This window comes from Ochotona princeps, chromosome 15, assembly GCF_030435755.1.
Source record: "Ochotona princeps isolate mOchPri1 chromosome 15, mOchPri1.hap1, whole genome shotgun sequence".
Taxonomy (NCBI): Eukaryota; Metazoa; Chordata; class Mammalia; order Lagomorpha; family Ochotonidae; genus Ochotona; species Ochotona princeps.
Genome location: NC_080846.1, coordinates 46,901,216 through 46,928,881, shown reverse-complemented (window position 1 = coordinate 46,928,881; position 27,666 = coordinate 46,901,216). Strand labels below are relative to the sequence as shown.

At 39.7% G+C, this 27,666-nt stretch overlaps 1 long non-coding RNA gene across 1 annotated transcript; it reads right to left on the bottom strand.

Moving 5' to 3' along the window:
* Positions 1-3: 3 nt before the first annotated feature.
* LOC131482085 (uncharacterized) lies at positions 4-27,666 on the bottom strand. The gene is made up of 5 exons (XR_009246757.1): positions 27,631-27,666; positions 20,974-21,181; positions 10,981-11,142; positions 10,625-10,874; positions 4-167 (listed from the first exon to the last, which is right to left on the bottom strand). It is a non-coding gene; the product is annotated as an uncharacterized LOC131482085 (long non-coding RNA).

The window sequence follows — 27,666 nt, the reverse complement described above, 5'->3', positions numbered from 1 at the left end:
TGGTTTCTGTAGGAGTAGGAAATGTAGCTTTCTACTTTTGAAGAAACAGATAAATGGGAGAACTGCCAGTGTTCCTCTTGTCGTAAGGTGATACTGAGCTCTGCTCAGTTAGCCAGAAGATTCAGAAGGGAATATGCCTTCCATAAAAGGAAGTAAGACTATGCCTCCTAGAAAAGAATACAAGAATTTTTTCTACTTTTAGCCATTTTCCTATACAACATTGAAAAGGTACTATTATGAATCTGTTTCTAAATCTTAAGAGTAGAATTTTGGAGACTGAAAGAACATTAGCTCTGAGGACTCTAATCTTATGAAGGGAAGCTGAAATCTTTGCAGAGAGGGTCCAATTGTGATTCTTCATGGTCTTCCAAAGGAACCCATTTATAATACAATCATTGACCCCTAGGCATCACACCTGCTCATAACACTCACTGCATTTCCACTGATCCCACTATGAGTGTCCCCTCCTTCCTATTGGTGCCCACTGGGCACTGTGCTTTCCTGTTTGGGCAAAATTCCCAGGTCCTACCTTCAGGTCTTGGCACATTAATCAGTAACTGAGTTTGAAACCTCCAGAATAAATTTCAAATGTATTTCATTTTTTGCCTCTTTGATGTCATTTTTCAAGCTCTAGTCCTGTAGAATTTGTAGTTCAGTGCTACTGTTCAAGTTTACTGAAGCATTTCTGATTATAAATTGCCTGAGTCTCAACATAACCTGAAATAGGCAGGATGGTAATTGTCCCTTTACAATAGATAAGGAATTGGACTTCAAGGAAGTGGCTTTCCCATGGTCTCACACTTAGCAGGGGCAAAACTGAGCCCAGCTATGGCTCAAGTTTTAATTTGTTCCCCAGATATTCTGGTGCTACAGGTTTGGTTCCCAGTTTGCATGTTGCGTTGACAGAACCTTCAAGAGGTGCTGTCTAGGGGAGGGTAACTAGGTAACAAAGCCTCCAACTTCACAAATGGATTAACACGATCTCAGAGGAATGGCTCCTGCCTGAGAGGGGTTTGTTATAAGAGTGAGCTTGGCTCTTTCCCCATTATCCAGTTTCCTGTCTCCCCATGGTCATTCCCTCTCAAATGTGTTATCGGCCATGTGGCATTGCATTCAGAAAGCCTTCAGAAAAACCAAGCAGATGCCAGCACCTTGCTCTTGAACTTTCAAAACTGTGAGATACATCAATCTCTTTTCTTTGTAGTATTATCCAATGTCAGGCATTATGTTACAGCAACACAAAATGGACCAACACAGAGAGGAATGAAGAATTTCAACTTCCTGGGAATCAGGTGCCTTCTAGCCAAGGGCAGAGTTGGGGCCACTCACTGAAATGACATTGTATTGATTGCCACTTGCCAAGACAGCATAATCTGTGTTTCTTTATTGAAAGCTTTTATAGGGCCCAGCGGCATGGCCTAGTGGCTAAAGTCCTCGCCTTGAGTGCCCCGGGATCCCATATGAGCGCCGGTTCTAATCTGGCAGCTCCACTTCCCATCCAGCTCCCTGCTTGTGGCCTGGGAAAGCAGTCGAGGATGGCCCAAAGCTTTGGGACCCTGCACCCATGTGGGAGACCTGCAAAGAAGTTTCTGGAACCTGGCTTTGGATCAGCACAGCACCAGCCGTTGTGGTCACCTGGGGAGTGAATTAGTGGATGGAAGATCTTCCTTTCTGTCTCTCCTCCTCTCTGTATATCTATCTGACTTTGTAATAAAAATAAATATTTCTTTTAAAAAGAAAGCTTTTATAGATTGCAACAGGATGTGGAGTCTCTGAGATTTTACTTCTTCATTCCCTTTTATTTGGTTGTTATGCGTCCCAGCAGAATGAAGATACAGGCCTTCCTCAATTATACCGTCTACACAAGCAAGTGAGAAAATGGATGCAGTGACCCTTGGCATTCTGGTCTCTTTCTGGGGACCGGGCTCAAAATATTTTGTCCCAATATGGATCCTTCCCTGCTTTTTTTTTTAATGTCACTTGTAGTTAGTAAGAAATGCAGTTTCAGGGAAATTATTGGGCTTCTTTTCTTAGGCAGGTCTAAACACTACAGGACAGGAGGACAAAGATATGTATCAGAAGGATGGATAGAGTTAACTCACTCTGATCTCATACATCTGAGAAGCAGAAAAGAGGGAATTTATTTGATCATCATGAACAAAATGTAGGAGAGACAATATAATAATTAGTCTGTCTAGAATCAATCATGCCTCCTTCTAGAGGACTTCCATTAGGGCTATGTTAAGGGCTGTAAAAAGCAGCCCTGCCAATTACAATCACTCAACCTCAGTCTCTAAGACTGGAAAGCAAAGGACATGGAACTCCTGGTGAGAGTGCTGAGATTGGTGATCAGTGTATAAGAGACATGGCTTCTAACAGACTGTTGGTGGACTATGGTTTCGCTGGTTTTTATTTACCCTGCTGGAGGAGAGGGTACACGATTGAAGTGAGAGAGACAGAGGCTAGAAACATCTTCAGAGAAAACTGTTTTCTAGACTCCGGAGGTTATAACTGCTGGCATCCCATCTGACTTGGAAAATTCTGGTTGATAATACTGAAGAATTACTCAAGTTATAAGGTGAATAAGAATGGGTCATCAGCAGGAAAGACATTTAAAATAATATGTGCCAAGTATGAACAATATGCCAAGTCACACACAGTGTTGGTGCAAAGCATGGCTGCACCTAGGTGAGCCTCACGTCTTTCTATTGTTGCATATGAACCAGTTCATGCTCCTAAAACAGATACATCTACGTGTACACATCTAAACACACAACCATGTGAACTACAACTCACTGTCATTCTCTTCACACTTCTCTCCATTAGGTTGTTTGTTTAATTGACCTGTTGTATTTTCCCTAGAGGCACTACTGCCAATCGGTACATAATGTTTTACTCTTCTTAAACAGTTTGGGCTTTAAATTTTCAGTATTTAAGATGGTCTCCCAGTCTGAGATACATTCATATAAGAATGGCTTTGTTAGACCAGTGTCCTATTTAAACAGATTCATCCTTAAAATGAAAATGAACAGAGCATAGTTGATTATACTGGTTCATCAAGGATGTTAGCCACCATTTTATCTCCTTGTATTGTGCTTATAACAAGTAAATTTATGAGTAAGGTAAGAATATCTCATCAGAAATTAAATCTTGCTAAGATAGAATATAAACATAAATGCCTTATACATTAAAAAATAACAGGGCCAGTTCTAAGATTTCAAAAGGAAAATAAAATATGCTTTTTAATTTTCATTAAGCTGTATTTATCTACACAAAATGGGAAACCTGTGTGTTTATCTGTGACGACAGATGTTGACATGTCTTTAAAAGTATATATAAATGTACATGCTTGTTTGAATTTTCATTCTCATAAAGTCTACAAATTATCTTCAAAGAAGTGCTAACTTTCCTTTTTTAGTGGCTATAGTTATCTAATTGTTCACCTGCATTAAATTTTACAACACATTTTAGTTCCTTGACTGTTTTATAACTTTGTGACATTCAGAAACAGGACAGATGTGAAGAAATTAAATTGGGCAAAAGAAGCAAAAGATTCTAGAATTAACTATCAAAGTAAGCAGAACAGTTAGTACAACTTGAGGTTTATATTCTACATATCTTTAGTATATGTATATACTTCACCAACAGGAGATAGTCTGTGTACATGCTGACTTCATTTGACACTAATATTCATGAGACAGCACAGTGTTCTTTGGTTTCTAGTAGGTGGGTCAAAGTTGTCACCCATGTTCAGTTCCTGACTTGAGTTAGATGTTATAACCCCCCTACTCCTAACCTCACTGGTGTGATACAGTGAGGTCACACAGTACATTTCCCTATATGTAGAATTTGTGAATTGAATTTAATCCCTAAATTGATTTTCTCTGGAAGATCTGGAACCATGATTGAAATAATAAATGAATATAGCATAATCTGACATTCAGACAGAAGAAAGGAAAAGAACAGGGACAACAGAATGATCTCATTTGCACTGCAGTTACTTGGGCTGCCCACACACCAATATTAGAGAACCGGATCTAGCTTCCTGCTAGTGCACTTGGAAGACAGTAGATGATGGCCCAAGTGTCTGGGTCCCTGACAACCCACATAGGTGCCCTGGAGAGATTTCCTGGCTCCTAACTTCAGACTGGCCCAAGTCGGGCTGTTGTGGACATTTGGAAAGTGAACTACTACAGGATAAATAATCTTTCTTCCCTTTTTCTCTCACTCTGCTATTCAGATAAAGAAGCAAATGTGTTAAAAAAAATATACTCTCCAAATTTTTAATCTCGTGGCTCGTTTTATATTATTGTTGATTCACAATTAACCATATGAAAGAGAAAAAAACAGCACAGTGCAACAGTAAATTATGGGGGCTAATTATTATTGCCTTAAACAACCCATCTATTATGCTTTTATAGTGATAAGGATTTATGAAAAGAGCAAAATAGGAAGGTCTAATTTTGCTGTCTTCCATGTCTGAGTTATTACAGTGTCTAAAAGTTTTTTATGGAAATTGTGAAGAGAAAGGCCATCCTATAGAACCATGAGTGGTTTCTCAAAGCTCATCTACTCTACTCTTTGATCATCAGTGTTTCAAATCCAAGGACTGTCTAATCTATGGCAAACTGGTGTGGGGGCAGCCAGTTAGAGAGTAGCTATCCCTGGGAGATTCTCTTTGAAGAATTGCTTCAGAGATGGGAAACTGACAGCTCATGATCAAAAGGCCACATGAGTCGGTGCTCACTGAGAATCTGGGCTCTGCTTTCCTGTGAGGATCCAAATCGGATCCAAGGAGGCTGGTTTACCCTCCTCATCAATGATGTCTCACAGGAAGATGGAAGGCACTTTGGTGATAATGGTATACAAGAAAATATGGGCCAATACGAGCATTTACAAAATGTGCCAAGATAATAGAGTACACATACGTACTTGTAAGATGCAAATCATGACTTAAAATGTTAGGCTTTCCAATTAAAATCATGGATTCATAGTGTCACCTTTTAGGTAGCCCCATTTTGGGACATGAATGCATACATCAGTGGGGGGTGAGCTGTTAAGCCACTAAAATGTAGAACATATGGTTACCAGTGTCAATTTCCATTGATTAAAAGATGCTGGTGAAATCTCTGATGAAGAGAAACTTCTGTAAAGGGTGTGAGGTGAAACAAAGTGACAAGGGTGGTTTTATTCCATTTATGCACTCTTCTCACTTCCTCCTGATGTTGGCATCTTCTATGTGTATCAAGATAACTGACAAGATCGAGAGATTCGGCCACTCCCCTAATTCAGGAGATCATCTCATTGTAGCATTGTGCTCCACTGGGCAGCCCAGTGACATCCACTTCACATGGGAACTGTCTGCGGGGTTTATTGCCAACCAAAAGCGCCCAAAACACTAGTGTCTGGTGACTAATTTAGTATCCAGAGCTGTTGAGAGATGTACAACCCTGCTTTCACACAACTTGCTGCAGACTTCCAAACAAGTTTTGGAATTTAAACACAGCCATTCAAGAACAAATGTGGGGGAAAATGGGCCAAAGCACTGGCAACTTCCAAGTGCGGTCAAGCTGGCAACTTACATGTATACTATCTCAGATGGGCAATAAGTAATTGCAGCCCACTGAGAAGACTCAGCAGTAATTAATTAATCCATATGTGTCCATTAAAATGTACTTTCTGCTTCTAATGGTACTCATGAAGATATTGAGAAACAAATATATCCTGCAGTGTAGAATACTCTGCGTTGGAAAAACATCCAAGAGCCACTGATATCTCGGCTATTAGCTGTAGAAATCTGAGTTTCTATGTCCTGATATGGACCTAGCCCTGATTCTAAAGAATTTTCTTATTTGGATGCCTGTGGTTATCATTTCTATGTCACTCGTATTCCATTTTGGGGGGCTTTGTATTAAATCCACTATTGCACTGCTGAAATTCTCTTCACACTTGCATTGGGCCTTTCTGGAGATGTGTGTGTGTGTGTGTGTGTGTGTGTGTGTCCATCCACCCTGCTTCCCTAAACAAACAACGATTTTCCCACAGTGATATGACTTTTAGCTTCTTCGTTCCCCTGATTTTTCTCCCTTTCACTCTCTTTATCCCAACTTCCTCTTGTCTTCTTTCTCATCCATTTATTTGCAAATATTTTACTACCTACAGAGTATCAAGGACATTTCTAGGAATGTGGGATGCAGGGATTTGAGGTCTATGGAACACATTTAATTATAATAAAAGAGCCCTAGATATCAATATGCTATTAAGTGATTTTCATACGTTCTATTTGTATAGAAATACATCATTCTTCATTTTTAAAAAATGTCCCCATATTTCTGTACTTGGACCATCCTTTTTCTGATCTATAATAATTCTACAAATTTTATGAAGTCAAGTTATAATTTTTATATACTAAAAAGATGCATATACTTGAATATATTTTATATGTTTAAAAGATAAATGAGTTCTAACATTAGAAATGTATTACAGATTTTCCTTAATACATTGATATGTGAGTACAAAGCAGGGGGGCAGAACGAGGACGTGGTCCGCATCTACTCTCCGCGGTGGTTTCTGAGGAGGAGGAGGCATCATATGCCCTTCCAGGCATCATTTTTCTAAGCACAAGCTCATATCCCTTTGTGTGCAGAAAATGAAGAAGCAGAAGATAAGAGAAACAATTTTATTAGAACTCTCATTTAAAACTTCTCATTTACAGAAAATCAGTAAAAATGAGTATAGGTCAATAATCAATAACGAAACAGTTCAAGCACAGAGACACAGAAAACAGTCACAAGGAATCTAGGTCAGAAGAATCAAACAGTTCAAGTAAGAAAAACATCCATAAGCTCTTGATCCAAGCCACATATGGAACAGCATGTGCCACTAGAGCTTCTTGGAGATGTCTTTTCTTTCTCAAAGGAGCTGCTTAGATCCAAGGGTGCTGTTTTAGACTAACATCTAAAGGAAGAGGAGGACACGGGAGGGAGAGAGAGGAAAACAGGAGGAAAGAGTAGGGAGAGGGGAAAGAAGAAAAACTAATATTTCATGAACCTTTTAAAAATATAGAATGTCAAATGGTTTGTTAGGCACTGTATGCATCACTTCATTAATTTTCACAACAGCCCTTGCAAGACATGCCTTGTAACTCCCCCTTCTACAGATGAGGAAAAGCAGCCCACAGAGCTTGAATCCCTTGCCCCAGGTTACACAGTTGAAGTGGCAGACAAATTGGAATCCAATTGTATTCCAAAGATGCCTTTGTTGCCCCTAGATAGGCATTTCTCCACTATGCCATACCCTTCTGTGAAAAACAGTTCTTGGTAGATTTACGAATCTTGGGAGATGTTGATCTGGCTCATGCAATGTATACCTTTTCTCTCTCTCTCTCTTTTTTTTTTTTTTTTTTTGGAGCTTGGGAGTAGAGAAATCTGGACCCCATTTCCAAGAGGGCAAGTCTGATTTGTCTACTTCTTCTTTGTTTCAGAAGAGAAACCTCAATAGTGGACGAAAGAAGACGAAAGAATCAAGTGCTTTCTAGGAGACTGGTGGGCTAACAGCTCCCCTAGAGCATGTTCATTAATAAAAAACGGAGAAAAATGTATGGTGAACAGAAGCGTGAACACTCAGATGTGCATGTTAGTCAATGATTGCAAAGATGAACCAACTCATAGCCTAGATGCCTTAGCTGTCAAAAACCCAAGGATAAAGAAACTCGAAGGAACACCACACACGTAGCAGAGCCATACACTAAGTCATTTCTCCAGCACATTCACAGTTCCACAGGCTAACGTTCTCTATCCTGATGGCCACTTCTTAGTTGATGATTTTTCACAATGTATTTCATGGCTTCCATCCCTACATGAGACTTTATTACTATCACATAGGAATAAAAAGCCATAAAGCACTAGAGTGAATTTATCTTGGTCGGATGCAAAACTTATTTTCTTCACATGACTTCACAACCATTTCAAAGCTAACCAATCATTTCATGCTACATTAGGGAACATTTTAAACTACATGGACGTGACAGGAAGCACACTTAAATTGTGACATCACGAATTAACAAGATTTTATCCTTCCATGCCATTCTCAGCTATGAGGACCAGAAAACAAGACTAGGAAACACTCAGCAACATTCAGCCATTGAGCTCACCAAAAACAAAGGACACTGGGAAGAATTCTTGGAGAAAAACTCATCACTTTGACATTGAACTTGAAAACACACAAGGAAGGACAGAAGACAGACAAGTCACTAATACAAACTAAAACCAAGGGAACCATTTTAAACCCTTGCTTCAAAGGCTTTCCCAGGAAGCTCTGTTACACTTCTCCAGGAAGCTTTCAAACATACCTACTGTTGGCTTTGAGACTTTTTGTTTTGGGGAAGACAGGGAGAAGGGAAGCTTAACACCTGCTTGTTTTATATAAGCATTTAGACTTCTAAATAACAAAAGGGGAAAGAATAAAGTGTGGATCCTACAACAAACTATGGGACTCCAAGTGCTTCCTTTACAGAAGTTAACATCATCCCCACCCCATCTTTGAGAGCACATTTCTAACAGGGCCAGAAACCAACCTGCGCTGTAAATATTTCAATGATATAAATAACTCAGTTCCAAAACCCAAGAACAATCTCGATGCTGCCCTAACGTGTCATGGCCCTGAATGTTATTAGCATACTTAAAAGCAGCCACAATGAAAGCCAATTTGCCTGGACCACTGAAACTCACTAGCATAACTTATCATGCTTTTTCTATTCATTCAAAAAAATGAACTTGAGGTGCCTATTTACCAACTCCAGAAACAGCACTCCTGACTACTGGTCACTGCCCTCTGCCTTGTAAAAATATATACATATGTATATGTATAGTCTAATTCAAATGCAAATCAAAGAAACAAGAACTTGAGCTGCTCCTTAGGAGTAAAATCCAGGCAAGTTCCTTCCACCTAGAGGTATTATCATGAAATTTTGGTTTAAGAATCACCAGAGGAGACTGGAAATAGTTAAATGAAAGGAAGTGCATACATAAATTCAATTATCATGCATGAAACATGCAAATGATTTAAGCACTGCATCTGAAACTCTAGTTTATATTCATTAATCTCAGGTTACACTTCTGAAGGAGGAAGACACACTAACTGGGTCCAGATTAATGCACTCCCAATCCTCTCCAATTTGTTTCTAGGTGAGGGTTAAATGATATGTATTAAAATAAACACAGCTGCTCAGCTGCCTCCACCTTTTACCTCCCCCATGTCACTCTACCTTCAGCTGGCTCACCAACCCCCACCACAAGTCATCCCCTGTCAGTTCCTCTCCCCTCCCCACAACTCCCGCTCCTTTAACATTTTCTTTTTGAAAAATTCATTGGAAGAATAGTCTGTTTCTAAGCCATTTTAATACTTTCCTTCCAACCCCCCGCACCCGTCTCCCAATTTGCCAAACTGCAGTAAAAAATTCAACCATCTATCAAATCCTGATGTGTAACCGTGCATTAGCAATGTGTACAAACGGGCAAACAGCCAGGCATTTTCTCAGACAGTGGGTTCTTTCTAAAAAGTTTGGACCCGAGTCCCTTGGACCAGGATTGCAGGATATTTTCAAAGTGCTTAAGCACATGCTTGCTCAAAGCCAAAATTGCTCAAGGTTGGCATGGCGACCCTCTGACATCGGCATGTGGGAAACTAGGGACCTAGGGGAGTCCATTAGAAGTTTTTGTTTATGTTCAGCCAGCAGCAATAGGCACAAAGATCCCTCGCTTCCCCTCTCCTTCTTCCCAGGCAAGAAGAATGTCATGGACATACTTATTAATTTACTTGGCATATTCACTTGAGACACAAAGAAATACCATGTTTAGGTGTAAATCTGATCTCATAAGTAATGAAGCTTTGAAATAGGAACATATTCTGTGCGTGCACCTGGTCTTTAACAAATAAAACAAAGGATGAAGAGGTTCCTGGGAGTCAACTCGCTATGGAGCTGAAACAGAAGGGATTCTGTCACATAAGGAAAGCCAATGAGTTAAGGCTCCAAAAAACAAACAAACAAACAAAAGAGGCTTTCAAACTAATTTCACACTGGAAGTGATTTTATAATTTGAATCCTGCTCCTCTCAAAGGGAAAAGGTAAGTCTTGTCACTGGAATGTCATGTCCCCTCCACATTCTCCTTTATAGGAATTGAAAATTCAGATTGACCATTCATCATGATGTGACACTTTGTTTTCTTCCTGTTCCAAAAATCAAATGAAAGCTTTGGATCACATCTGAGAAGCCAGTGGTTGTCTAATTCTCACAATTGAAGATCACAACAGAGAGGAGACAAGAACAAGGACCCATACACACACACAGAGACACAGAACACCGGACACGCAGTCACTACAGTATACACACAACACACGCGTGTGGCCAGGAACAGGCGTCAGCTCCGAGTCCTCCATCCTTAGCAATGTAGAATTAGTCAGTAGGCGATCACAAGGCTGAGGCTGGAGTGAAATCTGTCAGCATCCTGTCAAACACTCAGAGCAATCCTAGCTAAGGAAACACACTTCAGGAGAGTCATCGCTCCTAAAAGGGAAAACCATTACCCACTAACCAAACCCTAAGTACAAGCTAAAGATATTCACCTCATGAAGCCATTCCTCAACTAGCCCCTTGGCACTTGCAGGATTACTCGCAGCACGAGCTCCACTTTCTCATTTTCTGCTGACTCCATGTGGGTAATTTCTTTCTCATGATTAAAAGTGAGCTTGGCAGATCCTTCAAAGTGTGGCTTTAGGTGTGGTGGGGCGCCAAGTGTATCCATTGTGTAAGGCAGGTTTCTAATCATTCATCTTGGAACCATTGGACGGGCCAGTCAGGGGAATGGTCACACACCTAAAACAATGTTTTTAAAGGCAAACATTATAGATTATTATAGACAGATATATACATATATTTTTCTACTCAAACATGTCACTGAGAGATGAAATGAACTGTTTACCCTGGAAAGAATAGGCAGGCTTTTCTCATCCAAATCATCATTCCGGCCTTTCTGAACGTCATCCAGAAGCGATTGTGCATCCTTCAACTTGTCCAGTATCTGAGGTTGTGCGATAACCCTGGTAGCACTAGCCTCCTTCGCTGCCCCTTCATTGTTCGCCTCCTGGTGGGTGAGATAGAATACAGTGAATGTAATAACCCTACTTCACACAACAGGCTTGCTCTCTCTTTTAAATTGAAAATCCCCTTATTACAAAACAAGGCGTGTTCTTTTACTTCCACCTTTAAGTAGGACTGCCACATTCATTGCTTTTTACAAAAACGCAGCTGCTTTTTAAGCTACAGATAAATAGAATGTGCTAGGCGGTAATTCAGCTCAGTGTGAATGCATGATTTTCTAAGACACTTTAGCGAGGGGCTTTTTATTATAAACTGGAATGAACAAGGAAAGTCCTTTTCTCTTCTAATTATGAATGTGCTTTGTTCCCTACTATTAACCTACAATGTCAGATTGATCTTCTTTTTTCTACATCCAGTTCGATAAATCAACATTTTTTCCCTGGAAAATTAGAGGACCAATGATTAAGTCTTCATGAACTTGGAAGACAAAGATAAAAATAGCACAGGGGCAAAGCAAATGCAAATTTCAAAAAGAAAATGAAGTGGGCATCTGATGTCCAAAACAATCAATCTGTGTTGATACCCAAAATTAAGATAAAATAAATTTACTTGTTAATTTTAGTTAAATTTTCATGAACTAAGCATTTTTAAAACTCATCTAGTGCATCCTTTCACCTAAGTATAGGGAGGATTATATATAACCACACACATATACTAAATACATCCACTTGTGTGACATGTTTCATATATATATATACATATATGCAACATATCTATATATAAAGATAATACAGATATAAACATAGTATATGAGTAACATTTCTTTTTTTAAAGATATATTTTCTTTTTATTGGAAAGTCAGATATACATAGAGGACAAGAGAGAGAGAGGAAGATCTTCCATCTATCAATTTACTCCCCAAGTGGCCGCAGAGGCCAGAGTTGCTCTGATGTGAAGCCAGGAGCCAGGAGTCTCTTCCGGGTCTCCCACACGGGTGCAGGGTCCCAGGGCTTTGGGTCGTCCCTGACTGCTTTTCCCAGGCCACAGGCAGGGAGCTGGATGGGAAGCAGGGCTGCTGAGGTTAGAACTGGCGCCCATATGGGATCCCGGCATGTGAAGGGCAAGGACTGCAGTTGCTAAGCCACCATGCTGGGCCCATGAGTAGCATTTCTCTATGGGTATCCAAATACCTTGTGTTTGTTATTCACTTGTATATTTGGGGTAATAGTTGATAATCTGTCAGTCATTGTCAGACTGCTCAAAGTATCACCTCCGAATATAGTGAGAAATAACCATGAGCTTCAGATAATACCAAAAGAAATTCTAGGATCTTCATTAACCTAGGTAATGGTTTAACTTTGATCCCAATGTTGATATTTCTGACTATCATATTACAGTAGCCTGTGTGGCCAGGCCATGTGCTGGGTCTATACGGGTATCTGGCCTTGCTAGGGAAGGAAATCCCACAGGGTATCTGTGGGCTCCAATTAAGGAAAAATAAACAGTGTTGAAGCCCTGACAGTAAGTGGAGATGATCCGTATACTACAGAAGCACGGGCTGGTGCCCTACACCTAAAATTATGGATTGAAAACTGAAGCTGCTCTTTCTCCTCCTTCAGCGGTCATTGAGGATGAACTGTATGTGGCAGATAGTCTCAGAATGATTCATTCTTGTTTGTATTATCTCAAGTTCATTTCCAGTAAGGGTGATATGGAAAGCAAACAAGCCCTGTGTAAAACACAATGTGATCCTCAATCTCAGATGATAAGTATAATATGGAGATGCTAAACCCAAAAGGTATCAGAGAGAGGGGAGTAGGGAGACAGAGCCAGTGGTTCTGACATTGTCTTTGCATACAAAACCATCCCACTTTTCCTGTGAAGTTCTATTTCAAACGTCAAATGGTGGGTATACTTATATATTATAACACATATAGATACATATGAGAGGCTATTTCTCACTCTCACAGACAGACTATTTCTCACAAGAATGCAGACCTAATTTTCAGAATCCCCACTCTAAGAAGAATGTATTTACAGTGAATGGCAGTCACAGAGTTTTTGAGATTCTATTTCTCTGCTTACACCTGAATCACTTTCCTGTCTTTTCATTTGCCTAGAAGCAAATGAAGCATCATCAGGTTGTTGGTCTCAGCCTCAGAGGCGTAAGTGATGCTGTGATAACTCAAGGAGGCCAGCTTCTCCCAGATAAATAACCTCGCCCCTTCACGGAGACACAGATTGAAGGACATGAGGCAGCTCTGCGAAGGTGAACTTAAATCCCATACTTCTGCGTTTGCATTGAGCGCACATCACAGTAACAAGGCTGTTCTGGTAATATTCATGTGTAAGACTAGTAAAAGAAAGGCAATCTCAGTTGAATATTTGAAGGAATTTAACTTCCGTTGTATCTTGAAAAGATAAATTAGGGGCAGGTTTTCCTGAGTTATCCATAAAACTTAATTTTGATTATCTGTTCTCGTCAGTCCATTCTCTGCATTTCCCCACTTGAACCCTGGACAATCACTGAAAAACAAAGGACAAAGCAGTCCAGGTCGAATGTGAACTTACGTGTGTAGCACACGGCCACCACCTCCTGTCACCAATTTATTAGTAAAGTAATGAAAAGAATGTGATGATAATATAAGTTACCAGCTAGAACTCTTATTAAAAACTTCCAAAAGAATGAAATAAGTAGCTCCACGGAAAGCAACTTTAGGACAAAGAGAAGAATGGCTTTCCTGTCCAAGATGACCCCATGGGACAGCACTTTAACCACCTGGCCTCATTTACTATTTGAGAAAAGAAAATGAAGGAAAGCAAAGCGGGGAGGAGGAGGAAATGTCAAAAGCCCTTTGAGCACAACAAATGGCTTATTTTCTTCCTTTCCATGTAAAAATAACTCTCGTCACACAATGCCCAGCTACTTCAAAGCAAATGCAGCTTTCGCCCTCTGTAAGCCTCACTTTCTGCCCATGTAAGTGGAGACCCATTGTGCCTGTGTGAATGGGCTCCTAGCAAGTTTCAGTGTGGTTACCCCAGTTATGTGTGGCAGACCCTGTAAACAGTCATTATCCAATAAGAAGCAGCGATTATTATTCTTGTATTGTTCATTAGGCTTCTTACTCTTCTTGGTTCTCTCTACCTGCAAATTCCTGACTCACTCCCTAACCAGTCCCCAACCCCTAAGAATCTTCAGCAAAGCAGAATAACCCAATAAAAACTGATCCTGGGAACATTTCATTCCTTTCTCCCAGCTGTTTCAAATCCCCTTACATTTGCAAAACAAAGTCACAACCCTGAGTCTTCTTTGTCTCTGAAAGGTAGGAAAGATGGCAGAAATGAGAAAAGGAAGCACTGGACATGTAATTGTGAAAGCCAGTCTCTGTTTGAAAGGGATTGACAGGTATGGCCAAGTTTCCAATTTACTAAGAGATGAAATCCATAGGGAGAAACTAGAATCCATTTGGTTTGGGTGTTATCACCTTCCGAACCCAAATTCAAGTTAGCAAGCACATCTCACGCATGGCTGCATACAGGCATAAACATACACCTGTATTTGCAACCACTCTGCACTGCAGTTCCACTCAGGAAACAGACTGCTTTAATTACTGCACCTGAAAATCCTCAATCTGCCCAAGCTGGTGACAAAATCCAGTAAGCTGCATTGCAGAGATGGGACTGATCTCTATTAAATGAAACGTCAGATACCCAGGTAATCAAAGCACATCAGGACGGTAACTCTTCAGTCCAGATAGATTAGATTTGAAATGACAAAACAGCAGCTTACAAAGCAGATTTTGTATTTTATTGCAATTTTTAAATGGACAACAAAATGATATTTATAGATGAATTTGATAAAAGTATATTCAAATTCATTTGAGTAAAAACACAGGTGGTGGGTGTTTTGCCTAGAAGTTGAGACACCCAAGTCTCACATCGAACTTGGCTACAACTTCTGGTTCCAATTTGGTGTTAAGATACACTGTGGGAGACAATGATGATGTCTCAAGTAACTGGGCACCTGTTACCATGCAGAAGATGTGACTGAGGCTTAGTCTCCTGGGTTTGGTTTGGGCTTGGTCTCAAACTAATCCTAGCCATTGTGCAAATGCAATAAGCGAAACCAGTGGGATTGGATCTCTCTCTCTTTCTCTCACTCTCTTTTCCTCTCTCCCTAACTCCCTCTCTCTTAATGCACTAGTGTGAACAATACATAAATAAGCTTGCTCTCAAGGTGAGGTTGCCTGTGCCAGATGTGACCGCAGCACCCAACCAGCATATGTGAGAATCAGGAAGGGAGGGCAGAGCCAGCAGGGGAATAAGGGGTGCTTCCCTTGCTGGATAGCTACTCCCACTGGAGGGCGTGACCTGGGATGGGGGTAGACCAGACTAGACAGGGTTACAACACCTGTGTGCCTCATGTGGACCAGATCAGGGAAAAACCAGGCTGGGCTGATTATTCCTACTGGTGTAATCTACAGTTAGAGTGGGTGAGGGTTGTTGGGGCTTAGCCACAGCATCAGCTGGCAGAAGCTGGCCCTGGGGGCTAGTTCTGTCAAGTTAAACCACACAACCACCTGAAGAGTGCATAATCTGGGAGTGGGAGTGGCCTGGGAGGGAACTAGTGGGCTCCTCCCTCTTGGGTTACCACCCCCCACAGGAGGGCACAAAAACCAGGACAGGGGGCTGGGGTGGCTAGACAGACACCCAACAACATCCGTGAAGGCTGGATAGTTGAGCTGGTCAGATGGAACAAGGTTTTAATACACATTGACATGTATGAGAGCAGAAGGGGATGTGGGACAGACTGGACTAGTCTGCTACACATACTGGCAAACCAGGGTAGGGAGCGCATCTGGTGGGGGTTATTGTGGGCCACTCTGACTAGGCTGCAGCTCCCACTGGTTTATGTGAGGGCTGAGTATGTGCTGGGCAGAACCAGGCTGGACTGCAACACCCATTGGTTCCAGTGGAAGACAGAGATAGAAACAGAACCAACCCAGCAATTGCAACCACCAGCTGACGGGGCAATGGACTGGGAATCTGGTCTGGGAACACCTCACACAAAGTTTCTTTGGGGATCCCCCCAATCACGCTTCCGGACTCAGAACCCTAACCATCAAAAGACAGAGGACAGAACAAGTCAATCAACCACCTCAGCTTTATGTTGGCAATAAAGATACTGGGCTATGATGGACTATGTCAATCAGTGGATTCTTCAACGACCTCACCGAGCTGAGAGTGGAGAGAGTGGCAGCAATTCAGAACTGTTGAACTATCAAAACCAGTTGAGCAAGAATCTCGGAGCATGCCCCACATCTGGGACCTGGGGTGGGTGGGAGACTGGGTGGAGCTTCTCCCTTAAAATCCCCTTTTACATCAGATATATATAGATATAGATATAGATATAGATATAGATATAGATATAGATATAGATAGCAAAATATCATAGGATGATCAAATTTGACAATCAGTGGATTAAAAAACAAGACTCAAAATTTAAAAAAATAAGACTCAAAAACCTTCCTCCTCCCAGTGGCTGTTTGGCCATGAACATGCCCTTGTAGCCAGAAAGAGCATCCTCCAACTTCACTGAGCACAGGAAACTAGCCGACATTCTAATCTCCGCAAAAGGCAATGCAGAGTCAATGGGGTGCGAGCCACAGAACAGAATATGCCCCTGAATTTGGAGTGTCCTACGAATGACATATCACACACATCTTCCCCAAATCATACTCAGCACAGAGATACTCTTAAAAAAAAAAAAAAGGAAGGGGCTTGGCGGTGTGGCCTAGTGGCTAAGGTCCTTGCCTTGATTCCATATGGCCGCTGGTTCTAATCCCGGCAGCTCCACTTCCTCTCTCTCTCTCCTCCTCCTCTCAGTATATCTGACTTTGTAATAAAAATAAAATAAATCTTTAAAAAAAAAAAAAAAGGAAGGCAAGAATTTCATGAAATCAAGAGATGTGTTCCCAGACACAGCAAAGAAGGGGGCCACCTTGTCACACCTGGATAATCCCCCCTTCCAGTAGTCATTTGCATTTTGACTCAGAAGAAAAATTAAAATCAATTTAACACAAATTTACATATTTTGCCTCTTTCAATTCCTAAAAAATACTGTTGGGAACGTTTTCCTAAAGGAAGTTTACTGAGGCAGAAGTGATGTAGGCTACACACCAAGAGGTCTGATGGGATGAAATCTAAAAAATAAACTCAACAGGAACTTCTCTCAAGACACCATGACTACAATCTTGTAGTTTTAAACCTGGCAATAAGCGGCTAATGGTCATGGCTGTAGATTCCACAGTGTGTTTTCTTTTTTTTAGCAAAAACCTGAAATAGTGACCACAAAAAGATAGATGCACAAATTGCTGTTCTGAATGGATGCCAGGACAAAAATGCAAAGATCAGATAAGTTAGAGCTTTGGAGGGAACTAAATTTGAAGCCAGACAGTAAAACGGATTGAACCTTATTACCTCTAGTCACTGAGAAATTCCCAAGACAGCTGGATGTAATTTGAAAAGGTCAGAAAAATATTTCCTGCACAGCATTACTGCTTCATGGTCTAAGGGTGTACATTGGTGAGGTGCCAACTCTCATAATTTTTATTGACACTGCTTTCCAGAGACAGACAGACAGACCAAAAGATAGAGAAGCAATCTGATAAGAGAAAAATCCCTCTGCTTTTGTTGTCATGGTCGTAGTTGTGAATGATGCTGAATCCTGCCCATCTGAGCAGATATTACACAGGCTTTGCTGAAGACGACAGGATGGAAGCGAAATTTAGGAAAGTATCATTATAATGTGAAGGAGGCTATTTTTAAATTGCTTTTTATTTAGCTTCTTCTATTTGCTAAGCACTGTGAAAGGTGAATAATGCTGCACTTTAATCCAAGCATGAATGTTTAAAACAAAACAGCATAAAATACACCATGAAATGAGTGGGCTTTAATTTACTGTCAACATTTTCTTTGAGAGGTGGCTTTAAGAAAAGAGGAAATTGACAGGACAGGATGCAAATTAAACGAAGCATATACATGTGCACTAGGCTCTACTTTCATTAGTGTCCTCTCAAATAAAACATTTTTTTCTTTACTTCAAATTTTATCTGTATGCAAAAGAAGTGCTGATAGGAAATACTTCTTTTTTCTCTTTCTCTCTCTTATGCAATTAGTAGCCAAAGTACCTTTTCAACATAGACTGACACGAGCCATTCCAAGCCTGCAAAAGCCCATGTAACATCTAACTTTTTTTTCTTGCTGTGATGATTCATGTATTCTAGAGACAAACACATGCCTATTTACTCATCCTTTGCTTAGCAGCAAGGTTAAAATTGGTCCATAGCCTTGAGACTTGTTTGCATGATTTCATACTAGGTTCTTGTACCATGTGGATGTGCTGCCAGCTTTTCAATCCACAGCATGTCTTTACCTATGAGCAGCCTTCATTGTGATCAATTCCACATCTCCCCTACCCTCTAGCCCACAAGGCCATCCAAGCTAGCAACATGAAGAACAAACTGTAAGCGAGCTTTCACGATGTGGGGTGCTCCAAAGTGAAAAAAGCATGCTTATTGGCTACACATCTAGATTCTTGGTAGTGAGCACAAAAATGTGCAACTTCAAACTACCGTATGATTCCTATCTCAGCTGAATAGATGCCACCGGTTAGATACAAGCAGCAAAACACGGTGATGTTTAAAAAATTTCCTCCTAGTGTAGAAAAAGAAGAAAGGTGTTTGGGAACTTTGTGATGATATATGTGCCTCATATAAATTCTATTAACAACCTAAGGCTTTCCACATCTTTGTAGATTCTGTTTTACTGGCAGGAAAGGCATTTAATATGTATCTGTTTTGATTCCTACTATCTATATTGTCCATAAGAAAAATGCTGAATCTTTTGAATGACTATTAATATCAATTATAACAGTTGTAAAAGCATGATTAAAAATCACCATGCTGATACAATCATTGGACATTAGTTGAGCATTTATTATGTGCAAGGCACCATACAAATCCATCCACCCACTTAATCCTCACAGCCATTTAAGTAAAAGTAAGTGTGACATTTCCCTCCCAGTATGACCCACAAGGAAAAAAAGGCTCAGGGAGGCAAAGAGACAAGTTTAGATCAGGAGAGTAGCAGGCACCAGCTCTGAGGATCAAACCCAGGCACACCTAATTCCGGGCTCTGCTACTTCAAAACTTTGAGCTTTTAATCATACTCCACAGACATTATAGAAACAGGAATGCTAATCCTCCCCTACAACACAGTATTTCATTTCAGGAACTGTGTTGAGACAAATTTCACTGCTCATCCAAACTGAGTCATGTCCACCAGACACTCACCACCTGGGGTTACATGGTAATAGACAGTGACTGGCCATCTTTCCTGTCCTTGTGGAACTTAGTTCATAAAGAGACAAATATCCCTCTAGGAGCCTCCTTAAATGGGTTGCACAATTTAACGGCATCTAATAAATTTTAGAGCCTAATTCTACACAAATTGATGTTCTGGTTATCTTTGAATTGTTCTAAAACATGAACGGAAGACAATATCTTCCTACCTAGGGATATATTGATGCAACATTGAGTTCATTTAACAAATCCTACAAACACAACACTTAAAGGGATGATGTGTAGAAGTCTTGACACTATCAGAGCCAAAACAGTATAATGAAAAGACAAGAATGATGGGTCACAATGGTTTATCACATAGACTATTGCAGGTGTTTCATTGTATCATTTATGTACAAAACATAACCAGTGTTTAACACAATGCTATTTGGCCTTTTATCCTAAACACTTTTTACCAAATGTGTGCCCAGCAATGGTTCGTCGTCTTTCCAGAACAATTGTAACTGCTATGTGTGTTAGTGCTGGTTGGCAGTGCCAGCGCTTACTATCCAGGTACCTGTCTTCACCTGCCCTTTCTTGGCTCTCTCTAAGACCATCTGTCTGGAGGGCAGCCTAGTTTATTCATCAGTCCTGAAAGGAAAACCCTCCAACTCACAGAGCTGTCTTGGAACTCAAGAGGCATTAAAATCAGTCAGGAGGAGAAAGAGCAGCAGCTGGGCTGCACTACTTGCAAAATAGAGTCACAGTTGAGCTCTGAAAGTGAAGACATTTTAAAAAATAGAAGGAAATTGGGTGCAGCTTCTGAAAGGTAGAGAGGAATAGGAAAAGAGGGAGTTTGGTAGCGAAAATAAAGTCTGGAGAAGGAAGACCCTGGTGTCTCTGGCTCTTTGCTTAAACTCAGCACAGGGTGAAAAACAACTCATGGAATGTGGGCTGGGATGATTTTGCGCTGTCATTGAAGTACGTGGGAACAGACCCCATTCCCAACCAAGAGCTAAGTTAAAAATATCCTCCACAGTGATCAAATATCACCCACATTTCTCAGGAATTAATTGTTAAAAGAACTCGCTGGGAAAATAAAAACTTTTTCAGACATATTAATTGGTTAAAAATTTTTTTTAAAGAACAATTTGCTCTCAAATCAAATTAAATGTTCTTAAAAATATTGATAATAAAATTGCTGGAGAAGAATCGAGGTGGCATGTCATGCGAGATTTCTCTTTCACCTGATTCTCCCAATAAGCACACACTCACCTTCAGCCACTAACACTACTGGAAATGACTTTGAAGAACTGATGCTGACTACGGTGACACACAATTAAGACGCAGTATTTACAGCAACAGAAGGGGTTAACATGCCTTAGATACTAGAGGGAAATGAAAACAAACTTTTCGGTTTTGTCCCTGGATTAAACATAGTGATTTAGCCATTTCTGAAAACCTATTATTAGATTTTTATTATCATCAGTCCTCCAACATTTCAATGTCACAATGTTAAATGCTTTGTGTACCTGACTGTTCATCTCAAGAGGATTTTGGTAACATGAGAACCCAAATGTTAGCTCAGTCCATTTTCTGTGGATTATTGTATTCTCCAGAGCATACTCTTCCCTACATGGGGAGATAATATGGCTTCAATTTTTCTGAATCATTTTCAAAATCAAATTTGAAAGTTTTCATGAGAGATGATCCTCCCTGGTGGGTGACAGGAAATATAACCTAAGGGGACAACAGGAAAATAATTAGCATAAAACATATTAGCATATAGATGCCTTTGAAATAATCAAGAGCAGAGAATCAAAATGCTTATCCCCAAAAGAAAGTGATGAGAAAATACAAAACGGACAAACTTTTCTCACATGACAACCCTACCCTGAAAGCCAAACAGAATATTCTCAGTCAGTGAGGATGGAATGAACACAGACACAAAGACACAATTCCCCAACCCACACGACTTTGCTCTGTTTTTGCTTTATTGTCACACAAATATTCTCCCTTTGCCCTTTGCTCCATGCCTCTTCTTTTCATTTTTAAGCAGAAGAAGGGGGCGGGGCAGGAAAACAATTATCTTTGTTTCTTGCATGTATGAGCCAGAATCGGTTTGACAGACGCAGTTTTCTCATTTCTCTGTAATTTCCTCTTTCTCCACATTTCTGTGTTCCTCTAAATGGGACAGGAAACGCCCCCGGGGTGATGCAATTCTCCAAGAGATCTGAAGGGCATCACTCAAAAAGTGACGAAGAACCATGAATATCACTACTTCCTTCTATATATAGTTTATTATTATTTTATTTGAGGATCAGAAATACACATGCTTTCGTTTTTCAGTTCACTCCCTAATTATCCACAACAGGCTGGGCCATATCCAGGAGCTGGTCACCCAACCCAGGTCTTCCTTCTGAGAACTGAGTTAATTGAGCCATTAGCTGCTGCCTTCCAAGGGTTGTATTAGTAGGCAGCTAGAGTTCAGAGCAATCTCTAGATATCTGTCCCAGGCAATATCAACTTGAGGTGTAGGCATCATAACCACTAGGCTAAAAACCCATCCCATTGTTTCATGTTTCAAACATCACAATATAGTCTCTCAAGGTGGTGAGAATATTGGGTGTCTCAAGAAAATTAGGTGGAGTTAGCTCTCATTTTAATTTTAAACTGAGTAATCTTAGCGATGCTTTGTCCTGTATGCCTGATATCCTGGATTGTGAAGGAGTAGCATAAATTTTTCAAGAAATAATATCAAGAAAGTAGTAATTCTAATAATATAGTGGGACTGGAAAAAATGGAATCCAAAGACAGGCATACTGTATTATAAAAACATTAAAATCATTTTCTCATAAAATGCATTTCTTTTCCATGAGTTCTTTAAAGATTCCTTGTGGTCTTCATCCCACAGATCCACGAGTGAGGTTTTACATTTAACTTTGCAACAGATGTCAGAACCCACAACTATTATACGTGAGTCAAGAGAAGTAAGGATATCTTAATTGCAGTTTAACTCCTTGAGCAATTTTCATGGTGGACCATAAAAGCAAAACATGCCCATATCTGGACATTATGTGTCAGAATTCAGTACTTTCAACAGTCAGATATTTAATGGCTAACGAAATAGCATTCAGGACTAAAAATGAATACTTGCCAATAATATGATTTGATTTTCTAAATTTGTTTTCAACCCTGAACATTTGGTTGATATTATTCAGTTAAGAAATTCACGTTTTAGTCGTGGCAAATAAAATAGAAAGCAAACATTCTTTATAAAATACTGAACTCTGTAGTATTTACAAGTCCACCGTGGGGGCACTGCTATGGCATGGTGGTAGAGCGGAGCCTGTATCCCCTGGTTTGAGTCCCTACTGCTCCACTTCTGATCGAGATATCTGCTAATGTGCCTGAGAAAGCAGTGGAAGATGGCCTAGGTCCTTGGATCGCTGCACCCATGTGGGACACCTGGAAGAAGCTCCTGGCTTTGAATCACCCTAGCTTTGATGAATAGTGACCATTTGGTGATTGAATCAGTGAATTAAGTGGCCATTTGGGGAATGAATCAGTGAATGGAAGCTCACTCACTCTCTCTCTCTTTAATTTTGACTTTCAAGTTAAATAAAATACATCTTTTAAAAAAAGTCAATCTTGTTTATGTCATTTTTGCTCTCTTTCTGAGAAACACAAGATGTGAATGTATCCTTCACTATTTTGCACATTCTAACACCTTATATGTCAACAATACCATTTCAATTTAATCTACTCATCAAGTTCTTGAATTTTGACATTTTCTAAGAAATACCTTATACTTGACTGAGATAAAGTAATGAGACATCGACAGGGAAAATTAAAGAAGAAAAACCCTAATTTGTGTGTGGGCTTTCTTCTTTTGTTTTTGTTTGTTTGGGAAAATGTGTGACCAAGTTGAGCTTGTGATGATCAGGTGCCTGAGAATAATTCAACAGCTCTACGTGAACACATCATAGTGGTTCTATTTTTACATTTTTAGAATTAAATTTAACTCACTGAGCCTATGTCTTGAGATAGACTAATAGACAGGGTGCTTCAGAAGCCATTTTATCCTCCTCTCTATTATCGACTGCAACCGGAGAGAAGGGGACTTTAATGTCCTCTGCAGTTAGTTTTTAAGAAGAAAATATTTTTAAAAGCACACCCAGTAAACAACATAGAAGTTAGTGTTGCTTTTGTTAGTGTTGCCTGCACACCTTCTGAGAATGGCTCCATGCCTTTAAAAGGAAAAGGGCTTGTTTCAGTCTACAAACAGGAATTTGTGCAGGAGACACCCACAACACTCTGTTGGGCACAGGCTAAGCTGAAGCTTGTTCTGTTTTGTGACCCAAAAGGATTTGAACCTCTACTAATTTGTTCCCTTAAGAATACTTCAACTTCTCACACAGCCTTGTTTGAATGAAAACAATGTGGACATGCATCTATTCTATAGTCATTTTCTGAGTCTAAAATCATCCAAGGAGAATAATAGGAAATGGGCAGCCCTGTCTGACTGCTAATACTAAAACTTCCTTCAGTTTTTTAGGTGTTTTAAAACCATTTTTGCAAGAATTTTGTCTGTTAGCACTTAGAATGTCAGTGCTCAACAAAATACCTATTGCAAATAAACATTTTTTAAATCAAATTTCCATCTGCTATTTTAAAATTCCATTGTTAGACTTTCCATCATTTTTGAAATGTGGTTTATGCTGTATTTTTTGTATTTTGATTGGAAAAGAATTTAAAATCTCCCTGATTAAAAGCAATGTAGCTTTTGACAGAGAAAACTGTAAAAACACCAACAGAAAAATGACTGCATCTGATAATACATGCACCACAGTTTTATGACTTTAAATCAACATAGTAAAATGAGAATTTTAACTTATATCAGCAAATTATACGAAGAAATTAAGAAAGCAACCTAATTTATAACAGATGAAAGAATATTTAGTATTAAATTTAACCAAGATTGTAAAAGGTGTATATGTATCAAAACTATTAAAAACTGATAACCTGGGCATGGCACAGTAACCCAGCAGCTAAGGTCGTCAACTTGAACATGCCGGGATCCCATATGGGAACCAGTCTTAATCCCAGCAGTCCCACTTCCCAATCCAGCTCCCTGCCTGTGGCCTGGGAAAGCAGTCGAGGACAGTCAAAGGCCTTGGGATCCTGTAACCGTGTGGGAGACCTAGCAGAGGCTCCTGGTTCCTGGTTTCAGACTGGTGCAGCTCCAACCATTGCGGCCACTTGGGGGGTGAATCAGTGGATGGAAGATCTTCGTCTGTCTCTCCTGCTCTCTGTATATCTGACTTTCCAATAAAAACAAATAACTTGGAAAAATTTTTAAATTTGATAACCTGAAGAATACACAATGAATGGAAAGAGATACAGTTTGTACATGGATTTGAAAAATTGATAATTTTTAAATGTTCATGTGCCCCAAGTGATCAACAGGTTCAATGTACCCCATCCAAATTTAAATGACATGGTTATCAAAATGGAAAAAGTAATCCCAGAATTCATATAAAACCACAAAGTATCATGAATAACCAAAGAAATCTTGACTAAAAAGAACAAAGGTAAAGGAATCACATTACGTAACTCTACACTACAGAACTATAGTAACCAAACAGCAAGGTACTGGCACAAAAAGAGACACTTGGAGTGCAAGAAAAGATAACCCAGAAGTAAAACCAACCTATACAGAATCAAATGCTTCAATTAAGATGCCAGAAATACAGAAAGAGAAAAAGATAGCACTTTCAATAAATGAAGCCAGAGAAACTGAACATGCATCGAGAATGAAACAAGAGCCTTTTCTGCAAAAATGTGCTCAAAATGGCTTCAAGGTTTACCTGTAAAACTTTAAACTGTAAAATGACTTGATACACAGGAAAGTTCCATGACATGTCTGGACAACTTTTTTGGTATGTCCCCCGAATCACAGGCAACAAAACAAAAAAGAACAAAGTTACATCAAACTAAAAAGGTTTTTGTACAGCAAAGGAAACAACACAATGGAAAAACAACCAACAAAAGAGCATGAAGTACTTCAAAAGTATACATTGGATATGTAATTAATATCCTACATACGTGTGTGTGTAGCGTTAAACAGCTCAAAAGCAAATATCCAACATCTATCTATCAATCCATCTACCTATCTTGCAATATATATAAAGCATCAATAGCAAGAAAAAAAACACCTGATTAACAAATGGGCAAAGGAACCTGAATAGACATCTCTCCAAAGAATACATAAACACGATCAATAGTATGTAAAAAATACTCAAAATCACTACCTGAAACACACAAATTAAGTCATGATGAGGTATCACCACACTCCTGTCTGGACAGATAGTCTAAAAAAGGGGAAAGATATAACGTTGACAGACATGTGAAGAGAACAGACCATGATCAATGTTGGTGGGAATGTAAAGTAGAATGATCATGAAAATCAGTATGAAGATTCCTCAAAAAAATTAAAACAAAACAATACGGGGCAGTGATCCCATTACTTGATATATAATGCAAGAAAAGGAAAGCAACATGTGGAAGAGGCAGTTGCACACCCATGTTGATTGTATCATTATTCACAGAGGCCAGGATATGAAACCAAGCTAAGTGTCCACTGGCAAAATGCACATATAAAGAAATACCATACAACCATATTTGCACAATAGAATACTCTTCAACATTTAAAAAGAAGGAAATTTGCAACAACATGGATGAGCTCACAGGACATATGTTGAGGGAAGTGAGGGATAGAAAGATCTTATTTGTGGGCCCAGCGGTTGCTTAGTGGATAAAGTTCTAGCCTTGCATGCTTGGGATTCCATATGGCTGCTGGTTCTAATCCCAGCAGCCCCACTTCCCATCCAGCTCCCTGCTTATGGCCTGGGAAAGCAGTCGAGGACAGTTTAAAGCCCTGGGACCCTGTATCCGCAAGGGAGACCTAGAAGAGGCTCCTGGTTCCTGGCTTCAAATTGGTGCAGCCCCGACCATTGTGGACGCTTGGGGAGTGAATCAGTGGATGAAAGGTCTTCCTCTCTGTCTCTTCTCCTCTCTGCATCTCTGACTTTCCAATAAAAAATAAAGTAAATATTTTGAAAGAAGAAAGATCTTATTTGTATATGAAATCTAATTTTCTTCAAAGAAAATAAACAGTGGTTAGTAGGGATTATGGCTGATTTGATAGCAGACTGGTGAGCTACTATTCACAGGATGCCAGGAAGAGTCCAAGAGACTTATCATACAACATGGTGAGTGTTACATTATAAGAAACACATTACATTCTTGAAGGTTGCTGGGAGAGTATAATACAGTGTTACCACGAACAGATTAAACTTCCACGTAATAAAGCATGTTACATAGACTCATTTCATGAGTATCTATATTCTAAAGCACATGTTATAAATCATGTTATAATCATACCATAAATATATATAAATAATGTTTATACTGATTAAAAACATTTTTCTTACCTTCTACCATAAAATAATCAAAGCCACAAAAATTTAACTTTGACTTCAACAAATCCTTGATCAAAAACATCATTGTGAAAGATTGTATCACTTCAAGCCAGAAATTAATGTTTGTCAAATATCCCCAACGACTGGGAAAATAAGCCAATGAAATGGCATTGCTCATCTACCTTAAATGTACACCATCCAAGGATTAAGATGACATTCAAATTTTGGAAGCATCATGAGAAAAGTAACAATAGTTAGTTGAAGATAGCGATTGGGTCACATCCCCTTCAATTCTATAAATCATCCTCTTACATTTTCTCCTTCCTGTTGCACTCCTGGTGACTAAGAACTCAAAATTAGACCAGCAGACAAATCTTACCTGTTGTCTGGAATGTCATGTTACTTGGCAAATGGTTGTTCAAATAAGCCTGGTAAATTCCCATTTCTCAAACTACCCAATGGCATAAGTAATTTTTAGAAAGTGTGGTCCATCCATCTCTTCTTCAGCTCTCGAGCTTTCTGACATATGTTATGAGCTCACAGATCCTGTGCAGTCTTTCAAACACCGGAGTAGAACTTTGCCATCACTAGGATTTTTTTCTTCCCCGTCAGATTCCATGACTGACCATATCTCTATCCTTGCTATGTTAAAATTCTAATGAAACAGCAGATAGCCCTTTTGCTGTATTCTGAGATTTCACTCACCTGTAAGAGCCGGAGGAAAGTTGGAAGTCAATGTCT